Genomic DNA, 7,713 nt, shown 5'->3' on the forward strand with positions numbered 1-7,713 from the left:
AGATGGAGTTTTGCTATGTTGGCCAGGCTGGTCTTGAACTCCTGGCCTCAAGCAGTCCACCAGCCTTGGCCTCCCAAAATGCGATTACGGGAGTAAGTCTTCATGCCCAGCCTTCTTTCTTACTTTTTGAGACAAGATCTCACTCTGTTGCCCAGGCTAGAGAGCAGTGGTGCAATCATAGCTCACTGCAGCTTCAACCTCCTAGGCTCAAGTGATCCTCCCACCTCAACCTCCCAAGCAGCTGGAACTACAGGCACTTGCTACCATGTCTGGCTAATTTTTATTTTTATTAGTTTTATTATTTATTAATTTATTTTGTAGAGATGAAGTCTCACTATGTTGCCCAGGCTGGCCTTGAACTCTTGGGCACAAGCGATCCTCCCTCCTCAGCCTCCCAAAGTGTTGGGATTACAGATGTGAGCTACCACACGTGGCCATGTATAAGAAACTTACTCCCCAGTTCACTGGTGTTGAAAGGTGGGACCTTCAAGACATGATTAGATCACAAGAGCTCTGCCCTCATGAATGGATTATGCTGTTGTTTTGATAGTGGGTTCCTGATAAGAGGATGAGGATCAGGCCCCTTCCTCTCTCCCTCATGCTCTCTTGCCCTTCTGCCTACCACCATCAGATGATGCAGCAAGAAGGCCCTTGCCAGATGTAGGCCCCTCAATCTTGGACTTCCCAGCTAGCCTCCAGAACTGTAAGAGACAAATGTCGGTTCATTTTTTTTTTTTTTGAGACAGAGTCTCGCTCTGTCGCCCAGGCTGGAGGGCAGTGGCACGATCTCAGCTCACTGCAAGCTCCGCCTCCCGAGTTCACGCCATTCTCCTGCCTCAGCCTCCCAAGTAGCTGGGACTACAGGCGCCTGCCACCACACCCGGCTAATTTTTTGTATTTTTTAGTAGAGACAGGGTTTCACCGTGTTAGCCAGGATGGTCTCGATCTCCTGACCTCGTGATCCACCCGCCTTGGCCTCCCAAAGTGCTGGGATTACAGGCATAAGCCACCGCGCCTGGCCAGGTCTCTGTTCTTTATAAATTACCCAGTCTCACATATTCTGTTAGAGCAGCACAAAGCAACTAAGACACTTATCCATTCATCCATCCGTGGACACTTGCATTGTTTACACATGTTACCAATTGTGAGTAATGCTGCTATGCACATGGGTGTACAAATATCTCTTTGAGACCTTGTTTTCAATTCTTTGGGGTATATACCCAGAAGTGGAATTGCTGGATTACATGGCAATTCTGTTTTTAATTTTTTGAGAAGCTGCCATCCTGTTTTCCAATATGGCTGCACCCTTTTACATTCCTGCCAACAGTGCACAAGGGTCCAATTTCTCTTTTTTTTTTTTTTTTTTTTGAGACGGAGTCTCGCTGTCTCCCAGGCTGGAGTGCAGTGGCGCGATCTCGGCTCACTGCAAGCTCCGCCTCCCAGGTTCACACCATTCTCCTGCCTCAGCCTCCTGAGTATTTGGGACTAGAGGCACCCGCCAACATGCCTGGCTATTTTCTTGTATTTTTAGTAGAGACAGGGTTTCACTGTGTTAGCCAGGATGGTCTCGATCTCCTGACCTCGTGATCTGCCTGGCTCGGCCTCCCAAAGTGCTGGGATTACAGGCGTGAGCCACAGCACCCAGCCACAAGGGTCCAATTTCTCTACATCCTTGCCAACACTTGTTATTTCCTGTTTGCTTGTTTGATGGTAACCATCCCAACAAGTGTGAACAAGTGGGAGGTGGTATCTCATTGTAGTTTTTTTTTCTTTTTTCTTCAGGGAAACTACCCAGACTGTGTCCTCTCCCTCTTACTCTCCTTAAGGAAGACAAGGAAGACAATGACAAATGGACTTTGCAGCAAAGCAACACCAACAGCCAACTTGATGCTCAAGGGAGAACGCTGTGCCTCTTCCTCATGGTTTCCAGTGCTCTACACATTCAGAGAAACTTTTCTGGTAATCAACTATAGAAACAATGAGACTGTGCCCATGGGCGAGACCCCATCTCTACAAAAAATACAAAAATTAGCCAGGTGTAGTGGTGTGCACCTGGATTCCCCAGCTACTTGGAAGGCTGAGATGGGAAGATCACTTGAGCCCCAGAGGTTGAGACTGCAGTGCACCATGATCACACCACCGTACTTCAGCCTCAGTGACAAAGCGAAAGCCTGTTTCAATAAAAAAAGAGAGAGAGAGAGAAATGGGCTGGTGACGGTGGTTCACACCTGTAATCCCTGCACTTTGGAAGGCCGAGGCAGGTGGATCACTTGAGATCAGGAGTTGGAGACCAGCCTGGCCAACATGGTGAAACCCCCATCTCTACTAAAAATACAAAAATGAGCAAGGCATGGTGGTAGATGCCTATAATCCCAGCTACTCAGAAGGCTGAGGTGGGAGAATCACTTGAATCCCAGGAGACGGAGGTTGCAGTGAGCCGAGATCGCGCCACTGCACTCCAATTTGGGCAACAGAATGAGGCTCCATCTCAAGAAACAGAAAAAGGGAAATGATCCCTGAAAGTATACTCTTTTGTTGGAGTTTTTATTTGCATTTTGCTAATGATTAGTGATGTCGAGCACCTTTTCATGTGCTTATTGGCTTTTTTTTTTTCTTTTGGAGCAATACCCATTCAAGTCCTTTGTTCATTTTTGGGTTGCTTGGTTTTTGTTGTTGGTGTTGAGTTTGAGGAGCTGCCTCTATATCCTGGATATCAATTCCTTATCAGATATATAACTTGCAAATATTTTCTCCCATTCTGCCAATTACCTTTTGAATTTGTTGATGTTGTTTTTTTGATGAACAAATTTCTTAAGTTTTCATCAAGGCTAATTTGTCTATTTTGTTGTTATTGTTGCCCCCGTCTTTGGTGTCAGATCCAAAAAAATTATTGCCAAATCCAATGTTGGGAAGCTTTTGCCATATGTTTTCTTCTAAGAGTTTTAAAAGTTTAGGTCTTACATTTAGGTCTTTGATCCATTTTGAGTTAATTTTTGTATCTAGTGTTAGGTAAGGGTCCAACTTTATTCTCTTACACGTGGATAGCTGGTTTTCCCAGCACTATTTGTTTAAAAAACAAAAATCAAACAAAAACCTGTCCTTTCCCCATTAAATGGTCTTGGCATTCTTTTCAAAAATCGGCTGGAGTACAGTGGCATGATCTCGGCTCATTGCAACCTCCACCTTCCAGATTCAAGTGATTCTCCTGCCTCAGCCTCCCAAGTAGCTGAGATTACAGGTGTGCACCACCACGCCCGGCTAACTTTTTTATTTTTAATAGAGACGGGGTTTCACCATGTTGGCCAGGCTGGTCTCGAACTCCTGACCTCAGGTGATCCACCTGTCTCAGCCTCCCAATGTGCTGGGATTACAGGCATGAGCCACTGCACCTGGCCTGATCAAGTTTAAGACTGCATTGCACCACAGCACTGCAGCCTAGACAACAGAGCAAGATCCTATGTCAAAAAAAAATCATTTGATCATAGGCCAGGTGTGATGGTATGTACTTGTAATCCCAGCTACTCAGGAGGGTGAGGTGGGAAGATCACTTGAGCCCAGGAATTTGAGTCCATCCTGGGTAACATAGCAAGACCGTATCTCTAAAAAAAATAAGATAAATAAAAAATATAAGAAATCACTTGCAGACCAGGCACAGTGATTCACGCCTGTAATCCAGCACTTTGAGAGGCCTAAGTGGGCGGATCACTTGAACTCAGGAGTTTGAGACCAGCCTGGGCAACGTGGTGAAACCCCATCTCTACCCAAAATACAAAAAATTAGGCAGGCATGGTGGCTTACACCTGTGTTCCCAGCTACTCAGGAGGCTGAGGTGGGAGGATCGCTTGAGTCCAGGAGGCAGAGATTGCAGTGAGCTGAAATTGTATCACTTCACTCCAGCCTGGGTGACAGAGCGAGACCCCATCTCAAAAAAAAAAAAGAAAAGAAATCACTTGCTCATGTGTGTAAGAGTTTACATCAGGGCCTCTGTTCTATTTCATTGGTCTATATGTCTGTCTTTATGCCAATACCACTCTATTTTGATGAATGAATGTAGTTTTGCAGTGAGTTTTAAAATCAGGAAGTATAAGTCCTCCAGCTTTGTTCCTTGTTCATATTTCAACTTTTGTGATAACCATTTCCTTGCTTTTCTTTATATTTTTATCACCCATGTGTGCGCCGCCTATGAGCAGAACCTAACAGGACAGTAATAGAGGCTAGGGAACTGGTTTGCAGAGTCCCAGCCCGCTTCCAACATCAGAGAGCAGAGAAAATAAGAATGAATTTGAAGCTGAAAGTCAATAAGCAAATAACCGGCATTATCTACCCCTTTTTTCTACGCAGCAGTTACACATCTGTCCATCATATTTGAATAATAACAGCTTCATCCCTTTGCCTAACAGATGCAACTGTCCTTTGCTCAAATGAAAATGCTCTGGGGCCCTCCCCCAAAAGCAGAGATGCAAAGTCTCTACAGCAATGGGGTCCCTCTCCATGTGATGTGAATTCTCCTAGTTCAGCCACATGTCCTCTAGAGTATTCTGCAACCTAAATTATGAAGGTCATCACCAACAACAATCCTCATAAAAAATAATAAGAGAAAAGAAGGAGAGGAAAGTTAACCAATATTTAGAGAGTGTATATAACAAAACAAGCAAGAGAAAACATACCCATGGCTTCTACAATCCTTGCTTCTATATCTGGTCAGAAGCTGATATTTATAACTTTCCTCTTCCATTACTTGTTCCATTTTTGCTTTGCTCTGAGCCAGTCCCTCTATTCATTGGTTTGTTTGTTTTTGACCAGGTCAGGTGACCAAACCTTTATTCTTATTTATTTATTTATACCAAAAGAGTATCAATTTCTCAACAAACCTTTATTTATTTATTTATTTTGGCGACAGGGTCTCCCTTTGTTGCTCAGGCTAGAGTATGGTTGTACAATCACAGCTCGCTGCAGTTTCAACTTCCCAAGCTCAAGCAATCCTTCCCACTTCAGCCTCCCAAGTAGCTGGGACTGCAGGCATCCACCACTACGCCTGGCTAATTTTATTTTATTTTTGTAGAAATGGGGGTCTTTCTATGTTGTCCAGGCTGGTCTTGAACTCTTAGACTCAAGCCATCTGCCCATCTCAGCCTCCCAAACTGCTGGGATTACAGGCATGAGCCATCACGCCCCAGCACAAACCTTTATTCTTTTTTTTCTTTAGACTGAGTCTTGCTCTGTTGCCCAGGCTGGAGTGCAGTGGCATGATCTCAGCTCACTGCAACCTGCACCTTCTACAATCCTTGCTTCTATATCTGGTCAGAAGCTGATATTATAACTTTCCTCTTCCATTACCCTTGAAGGGTTCAAGGGATTCTCGTGCCTCAGCCTCCAGAGTAGCTGGGAATACAGATGCCCACCAACCACCACACCTGGCTAATTTTTGTATTTTTTTTTCTTAGTAGAGACAGGGTTTCACCATTTTGGCCAGACTGGTCTCGATCTCCTGACCTCACGATCCACCTGCCTTAGCCTCCCAAAGTGCTGGGATTACAGGCGTGAGCCACCGTGCCTAGCCCCAAGTCTGTATTCTTTATTTTTATTATTGTTATTCTTCTTCTTCTTTTTTTTTGAGACAGAGTCTCGCTCTGTCACCCAGGCTGGAGTGCAGTGGCGTGATCTCGGCTCAGTGCAAGCTCCGCCTCCCAGGTTCATGCCATTCTCCTGCCTCAGCCTCCCGAGTAGCTGGGACAACAGGCGCCCGCCACCACGCCTGGCTAATTTTTTATATTTTTAGTAGAGACGGGGTTTCACCGTGTTAGCCAGGATGGTCTCGATCTCCTGACCTCGCGATCCACCTGCCTCGGCCTCCCAAAGTGCTGGGATTACAGGCGTGAGCCACCGCGCCCAGCCTATTATTATTATTATTATTATTATTATTATTATTAATTTGAGTCAGAGACTAGCTCTGTTGCCCAGGCTGGAGGGCAATGGCGCAATCTCAGCTCACTGCAACCTCCACCTCCTGGGTTCAAGCAATTCTCCTGCCTCCAAGCAATTCTCCTGCCTCAGCCTCCCGAGTAGCTGGGATTACAGGCACTCACCACTACGCCCGGCTAAGTTTCGTATTTTTAGTAGAGAGAAGGTTGCACTATATTGGCCAGGCTGGTCTCTTGGCCAGGCTGGTCTCAAACCCCTGACCTCGTGATCCGCCCATCTTGGCCTCCCAAAATGCTGGGATTACAGGCATGAGCCACCACGCCCGGCCCCCAAACCCTTATTCTTAAAATAAAGGTTTCAAGAATAAACCTTGATTCTTGAAATTAGCATTCTATAAACTAGAATCCTCAGAGCTGTATTGCTCTTTTTTTTTAACTTTTACTATTGGACATGGAAGTAGGACATGGCACACCAGGGAGTCCCCTGGGTTCCAGACATAGTCCTCCCTGCCTTTCTTTTGGAGTTAGAACCCAGCTTACCCTTGGCATTTGGGATCAGTCATCCCAGAAGGTAACCCCTTTTTTGCCCTGAGCCCAGGTGAGAGCCTTAACTTCCAGGTAGTGGAACCATTGCAGTATCTCCTCGTGAAAGGATTCCTCCCTTAGTGTGGCAGATGCTGTCAGTGCCCTCCCACGTTCCTGAAGCTCTTGTGTTCACTGGATGAACTTCCAGCTGCCAGAACCTGCAGCTCTTTACCTAAGGACTCTCTCTGGCCACTGGAGCCTTCTGAGCAGGCTGAAAGTTCTGGGGAATTATACTCCCAGCCACAGCAACCTTCAGCCAATCACTGATGGGGATCGGTGCGTAAATAGCCAGCTTCCTCATCCCTCAGGTCCTGCAGCTCACATTATGACTGGCTCCCTGAGTTCCCTCTTAGGATTAAGCTCTGGTTGTCCACGTGTTTTTTGTTTGTTTGTTTTGTTGTTGTTGTTGTTGTTTTGTTTGTTTTTGAGATAGAGTCTCGCTCTTGTTGCCCAGGCTGGAGTGCAATGGTGCAATCTTGGCTCACTGCAACCTCTGCCTCCTGGGTTCAAGCAATTCCCCTGCCTCAGCCTCCCAAGTAGCTGGGATTATAGCCATGTGCCACCACGCCTGGCTAATTTTGTATTTTTAGTAGAAACGGGGTTTCTCCATGTTGGTTAGGCTGGTCTCAAACTCCCGACCTCAGGTGATCCGCCCGTCTTGGCCTCCCAAAGTGCTAGGATTACAAGTGTGAGCCACCGCGCCCGGCCGGTTGTCCATGTTTTTAACTTGCTTGATAACACACCCTTTATGAGCCTCCTTTCTTTCCAATGTCAGTCTCCCGCTGGCTTGCTCGGTATTCCTAGCATCGCTTTTCAAATAAACACTTGTGTTTCTCAAATAAACACTTTCCTTTGAATCCTTGACTCAGGTTCTACTTCTGGAGGGAACCCAAACCAACACACTTGGTATCCAAAGTTGTCCTAGGAAGTAGACCCCCAGGATAAGATTCTGATTTTGGATCACTCATCATCCAGGTGGCCCAAAGATTCCGTTGCTGAGGTAAGTGGGGTGCTAATACCCACTGGAGAACTGGACTGATTGTCAGACTGTCACCCTGGTGAAATGGGATGCAGACAGGGATGCACTGCCTACGCAATAGCTCTAGTATTTGAGGTGTAAGAGGAAAATGGTAATTATAAGGACTGTGGAGACTGGGCTCAGTGGTTCACGCCTGTAATCCCAGTGCTTTGGGAGGCCAAGCCGGGT

The 7,713-nt window shown here is 46.1% G+C and overlaps 1 pseudogene; it reads right to left on the minus strand.

Moving 5' to 3' along the window:
- Positions 1–1,786: 1,786 nt before the first annotated feature.
- On the minus strand, positions 1,787–1,979 carry LOC115831671 (annotated as a pseudogene).
- Positions 1,980–7,713: the final 5,734 nt, after the last annotated feature.

This window comes from Nomascus leucogenys, chromosome 19 (assembly GCF_006542625.1).
Source record: "Nomascus leucogenys isolate Asia chromosome 19, Asia_NLE_v1, whole genome shotgun sequence".
Lineage (NCBI taxonomy): Eukaryota > Metazoa > Chordata > Mammalia > Primates > Hylobatidae > Nomascus > Nomascus leucogenys.